This window comes from Bos taurus, chromosome 8 (genome assembly GCF_002263795.3).
Source record: "Bos taurus isolate L1 Dominette 01449 registration number 42190680 breed Hereford chromosome 8, ARS-UCD2.0, whole genome shotgun sequence".
Taxonomy (NCBI): Eukaryota; Metazoa; Chordata; class Mammalia; order Artiodactyla; family Bovidae; genus Bos; species Bos taurus.
Genome location: NC_037335.1, coordinates 97,351,526 through 97,358,089, shown reverse-complemented (window position 1 = coordinate 97,358,089; position 6,564 = coordinate 97,351,526). Strand labels below are relative to the sequence as shown.

At 44.9% G+C, this 6,564-nt stretch overlaps 1 long non-coding RNA gene across 1 annotated transcript in view; it reads right to left on the bottom strand.

The window, feature by feature from the left end:
• Positions 1-3,371: 3,371 nt before the first annotated feature.
• LOC132346002 (uncharacterized) overlaps positions 3,372-6,564 on the bottom strand; it is a 43,800-nt gene continuing 40,607 nt past the window's right edge. Inside the window, exons 2-3 of the long non-coding RNA XR_009495674.1 lie at positions 6,316-6,528; positions 3,372-3,510 (exon numbers count right to left, since the gene is read on the bottom strand). This is a non-coding gene — a long non-coding RNA (uncharacterized lncRNA). The remainder of the gene's footprint in view (positions 3,511-6,315; positions 6,529-6,564) is intronic.

Genomic DNA, 6,564 nt, shown 5'->3' with positions numbered 1-6,564 from the left:
CTCATTTATTTAGTGCACTGGCATTCTTTCCCAAAATTCAAATTAATTTGCATTGCCTATTTGAAGTCTCCCATACCACAACCTGGGGAAAATGGTATTTCTTGTGGAAATACTTGTCAGTATTTCAGTGACAAATTGAGAGGTCTTTGATGATAGAACTTACCTATCATTCATTTCAGTTTTTTGATGACTAAAGGAACTCTCATTTTTCACTGTACATAAGTGGAAACTGAGGCACAGGAAGACCATGTTATGAACTTGAGGTCACATAGCAAAGAAGGCTCTATGCTGGAACTGAAACCTGGAAAACACAAAGCCTGAATTCAGAACCTCTACTCTCTCTACCTCACTTTGAAAGTTAGGAAGAAAGATCTTTGTCCAGGGTCTACCTATTTGATAGCACGAAAAAAATATCACTAGGTTTTCTCCATATCCATGAAAGCCTTCAACAGAAGAACAGCAGAAATGGGATTCTGTGTGGATCCTTCAGGAGAAACTATGTGCTCTTTCTCTTTCCTCTTACCCTCGTTATTCAGGGCAAGCTGATGAATGCAACACATTAAGTTCCGAGTGTCACTGCCGCCTCAATACTCAAGAGATTTCTTGGAGTCCCCTAACTGGCTGAGTAAGTCTTCTTCTGATGCTGGCTCACTTTTCTGGTCCTTTCTGTGTGCACCCTTCACAGAGCAACTCATTCTGCAAGCAAATGAGTTTTCCTACCTTATCAGATGTGCTCACAACACAATGGACAATGAAGTCATGGTCTCCATGGCGATCCAGTTTCATGTTATGCACATTACTGTACAGGGAGTGCATACTGATACTGCACTCTATGGTAAAGGATGATGTGAAAAGACCAAAAATGGAAATGTAAAGCTCAAGTTTATCCCTTCTCCAGGGGATCTTCCTGACCCAGGGATCAAACCCAGGTCTCCTTCAGTGCAGCCAGGTTCTTTACCAACTGAGCCACCAGGGAAGCTCAATAATTCGAAGGCCCAACTCAACTGATTACCTTTCCATGATGCCCTCCTTTATTTTCTCAGTTAGTCTGCCACCTTCTCCATAATCCCATTACCCTTTGTTCACATCTTCATCAAAGTGTCTAGATGCTGTACTAAAATTATTGATCTGTGTGTCTCATGTCCCACCCAGCAGTCCCTTAAGGGTAAGGATAGGCTCTTAGACATCTTTGTATAGGTCACTCACTTCCCTAACACCCTTACCCCTTCCCTGGAATTATCACTGCTTGATATGTATTTTCTGCTCAAATAAACATAAAAATGAATGAATGAATCATGGATATAAAATATTAAAAACATGCAGACACAAAAAAGAAAAGATTCATCCTTACTAGGGATGTAAGAAAAGGCTATGTAGAGAAAATGGCATAAAAATTGAGCCTTGAGAAATTATTAGAAGTGTTCCTACAAGACAGGGGAGGACACTCCTAGGGAGGAAGAAGTATGGGCAAAGGTAAGGAGAAATGAGAGAATGTGATAATTTGGGGAATGATGACTACATTGATCTGGCTGGAGCTAAAAAGAAGAGAGCCAGTATGGCACTGGATAGGAAGGTGGGGGTGGGGTCAAGTAATGATGATCTTGATGCCCCCTCTGAGGAGTATAAATTTTATCATGGGATCAATGGAGAGTCACTGCAGGGAAGTTACATTCAGACATGCATTCTAGGAGGTTCAGATCAGATCAGATCAGTTGCTTAGTCATGTCTGACTCTTTGCGACCCCATGAATCGCAGCACGCCAGGCCTCCCTGTCCATCACCAGCTCCCAGAGTTCACTCAGACTCACGTCCATCGAGTCAGTGATGCCATCCAGCCATCTCATCCTCTGCCGTCCCCTTCTCCTCTTGCCCCCAATCCCTCCCATCATCAGAGTCTTTTCCAATGAGTCAACTCTTCACATGAGGTGGTCAAAGTACTGGAGTTTCAGCTTTAGCATCAGTCCTTCCAAAGAAATCCCAGGGCTGATCTCCTTCAGAATGGACTGGATGGATCTCCTTGCAGTCCAAGGCACTCTCAAGAGTCTTCTCCAGCACCACAGTTCAAAAGCATCAATTCTTCGGTGCTCAGCCTTCTTCACAGTCCAACTCTCACATCCATACATGACCACAGGAAAAACCATAGCCTTGACTAGATGAACCTTTGTTGGCAAAGTAATGTCTCTGCTTTTTAATATGCTATCTAGGTTGGTCATAACTTTCCTTCCAAGGAGTAAGCATCTTTTAATCTCATGGCTGCAGTCACCATCTGTAGTGATTTTGGAGCCCAGAAAAATAAAGTCTGACACTGTTTCCACTGTTTCCCCATCTATTTCCCATGAAGTGATGGGACCAGATGCCATGATCTTCATTTTCTGAATGTTGAGCTTTAAGCCAACTTTTTCACTCTCCACTTCCACTTTCATCAGGAGGCTTTTGAGTTCTTCTTCACTTTCTGCCATAAGGGTGGTGTCATCTGCATATCTGAGATTATTGATATTTCTCCTGGCAATCTTGATTCCAGCTTGTGTTTCTTCCAGTCCAGCGTTTCTCATTATGTACTTTGCATATAAGTTAAATAAACAGGGTGACAATATACAGCCTTGACGAACTCCTTTTCCTATTTGGAACCAGTCTGTTGTTCCATGTCCAGTTCTAACTGTTGCTTCCTGACATGCATACAAATTTCTCAGGAGGCAGATCAGGTGGTCTGGTATTCCCATCTCTTTCAGAATTTTCCACAGTTTATTGTGATCCACACAGTCAAAGGCTTTGGCATAGTCAATAAAGCAGAAATAGATGCTTTTCTAGGAGGTTAGGTGTGGACTAATCAGAGGGTGAGAGATTGGAAGCCAGGAGACCCTTCAGAAGTTGCTGCCTTCATCCCTGTCTAGAGGATGGATGAAGAAGATGCGGACTAAGACCATGAATGTGAAGGTGGGGAGGAAGGATGGTTTTATAGGTTTTTAGGAAATGACTCAATAGGAACTCTAATTTTGCAGGGAAAAAAAAAAAGAAGCCCAGACACAGAGAAAGGAACTGATGAGAAGGTGAACTAGGGGAGGCAGAATCAGATCAAGTGATTTGAAACGCTAAGGCAGAGGCCTTCTTGAAGGAAATGGTGCAAACTCAGAAGTCAAAGAAGTGTTCCTGTGAACAGGGAACCCACACTTCACATTTTGCAGGGCTTGAAAGACTGGTGAGGAAAGCTGGGTTGTTGGGTGAGGTTCGAATTGAAGCTGATCGCCAGGGGCAACACGTGCATGACTAACAACCCCATAACAGGCCCTTCCTTATGACTGTAATGGGAGCTACGCTGACGGATGTGACGGGTGTTCTCAGCAACACTTGGAGAGTGACAACTGTGGCACTCACTCACAAAAACAGGTGAGACTCTTGAAACATCCTAGCTGTTGGTGTGTGAGCATGCTGGGTTCTTCAAGCACCCTGAAAGTTTCCTTCACCCATTTGGAAGGGATATCCTCATGTCCCTGTTGGGGCTCACTTCCATTACCTGTAAAAGAGGGAAAACATACCAGCTCCTTTGAAAGGTAATTATGAGAAATTGATGAGTTTCTTGCCAATAAATTAAGAAGCATGAATAAATGTTCAGGGTTAGCAGGAGTATTTTACAAGTCAAAAACTGTACCTAGCTTTTATAATATTTCTCCATATTTCTGTGGCCCATTTCTGTATGATTTGTGCAAACCATACAGAGAGTTGGCATTTTTTTTACACTCATAAAGAAAAATTTTTTCTCTTAAAAAAGAAGTGATAATGAGACTTCCCTGGGGGTCCCATGGCTAAGGTGCCACGCTCCCAATGCAGGGGGTCAGAGTTTGATCCCTAGTCAGGGAACTAGATCTCATAGGCCGAAACTGAGAGTTTGCATGCCCCAATGAAGATTGAAGATCCCAAGTGCCGCAGCTAAGACCCAGTGAAGCCAAATATATATATAAGGGAAGTGATGAAATACATATAAGGGAAGTGATGCTTTGCTAACAGAAAACATATCAGAAATGTTGAGTGTGGTCTTCCCAATGCCACTCAGAGACAAAGGAACACCAACAGTATGAACCCATGGCTCTGGATCAGCAGAAGGCAAATGAGCAGACCACGAGGTGAGGAAAGAAGATTCTAGAGCTTGTCCCTTCTCAAAAGGCCCCAAAGGTAGCCACCAATGGCTTAACACATCTCTGCAAGAACTTGGAAACTAAGATGGGAAAGAATAGCTCAACGTCATAAGATGTGCCCTCTGATTAAAAATGGATACTTATGGGGAAGACTGGCAAAAACATAGACTAGGGAGGGCTGGAGACCTTGTTTTTAAATAACCTGTGTCCCCTGCATTGGGAGCTCGAAGTCTTAACCACTGGACCACCAGGGAAGTCCCAAGACTTTTTAAAATTTCTCACCCAGTTTTCTCTGGGACATATATTATGCTCACAGGTTTGTTTAGAAAACACCTTCACTCTTCTGTTCTCTGTAGCCCTCACTAAGCCATTAAGACAAGATTATTGTGATTGTGATTATTTCCATGTAAGAGCTGAAGGAACCAAAGCTCAGAGAGACAGGCAGTCACTAGAAGGACTGTGACGCCTGGCTCCCAGTTCACCTCCTCCCTGTATACAACCCAACAGCAAGCTCCCCAAGTGCAGAACCATGGCTTCTATTTCCCTTCATGCCTAATCCATGCTCCAAGTGAGTGCTTCCTGCTTCAGCTATCTTATTTGCTTGTACATGTATTCACTCCACACATAGGCACGTGTGTGCATGCTCAGTTGCTTCTGTCGTGCCCAACTCTTTGCGACTGTAGCTCACCTGGCTCCTCTGTCCAGGGGATTCTCCGGGCAAGAATATTGTGGAGTGGGTTGCCATGCCCTCCTTTAAGGGATCTTCCCAACCCAGGGATCAAATTCACATCTCCTGCATCTCCTGCATCGCAGGTAGATTCTTTTCCACTGAGCCACCTGGGAAGCCCCCACATATAGGCAGTGGGCACCAAATAATGCTGTTGTGGATAATGAATAACTTATATGCAAACTAAATTCTGCTTGAAACCTGGTAGGGGAGAGTGTGAGGGAAAGAAACAGAACGAGCATTTTGGATTGAGCTTATAGGAAGAAACACAAGCAGGAAACAGTATTTGAAGAGACTGGCATAATAGCTGTTGCCAGTGAAGGAAGAATGATATTGGGGAAATATGGGGGGCCTTAACCCACTTCCTCTAAGCCAGGGCTTCTCAAACTGGCATGTAGCAGAATCACCTGGAGAGCAATGGGAAAATGCAAAGGCCCAAGCTCCTTGAAGGAGGATCGGGTCTGGCCCTTGGTATTTTACCAGAGTTCCCCAGGTGGTTCTGACTTTGGCCAAAGTTTGAGGACATTCTAAGCAGACTTTTCTCAGGGGTGATACTCAATAACCAAGACTGAATTTTCTCTGGTTCTTCCCTGGCGTCATAAAGGGCATGAGGCTTCTGGTAGAGGTCAGTGGTTGACCTCTGCCTGATACAGGGTACTGCCTATGTACGAACCACAAGAATTAGTCAGAGCTGCCAGTCTCTCGTTAGGACTTGAGGAGAGGGAACTGGTGGTGGGGAAGCTCTCTAGGACCCCATCACCCCTGGGAGGGATATTATTTTAGCTGCATGCTCTTGATGCCTTCCCCAACACACATTTCTGCCCTTTAAACAAAGTTTCAGCCAATGAACACTGACGAACCCACGACCATGTCCCCAGGTCTGGAGCACTAAGTCAGTCTCAGAGGGCAAGCAGTCAAGTTTCTACCTGCAGAGGTCTCCCAGGCTGGTGGAAGAGACCAGAGCTCAGTGAAATAGCACCATAAATGCTGTAACAACAACGACAAAGATGAGAGCCAGTGGCTGGAAGGCTAACTCCGCAGGGGGCCAGGAGAAGTTCCCAGAGGAAGTGACATTTGGAAAGTACTTGCACATCAGGCGGGGAAGGGGAAGCAAGCTCTGGGTAGAGAAAGCAGCTGGTGGCGAGGCCAGAGGGTTGCCCAGGCAGAGCAGAACTAATATGCAGGGGGTGGCTGAGAGGCAGGATGCAGGGACCAGACTGGGGGAGCAGCAGGACCAGATGGGGAGGGCCTGGGAGGCCATGGAAAGCAGTGTAGTCTTCATCTCAACAATCAAGAGCCTTCCCCTCCGTGTTACCTTCCCTCCCACTGGTTCTTTCTGTTTTATGTCTCCCCTTTAGGAGACTTGAGAAGAGAGAAAAGAAAAGGAGGAAGGGAGAGAGTGCGAAGGGAGAAGGGAGAAAGGAAGAGAGACATTCCAGTTCCTTTTAGTTGGCCCCACCTTGACATGCTGTTGCTTGTGTCTTGTAAAGAACTAGAAATGTAACGATTTCTGGCTTCACAAGAGACATGAGTGCTGAACTTCAACCCAGGAGGGCTGGGCTCAGTTCTTGGGTCACAGTTTAGGTAGAACAAGTAGAGTCTAGAGGTTCCCAAACTCTCGACTTCAAAGGTCATCCTTCACCTGCCATGGTTTTATATAGGCTTGTAGCATCTATTGATGGAGAAAATATGAAAGAAAAAAAAAAAT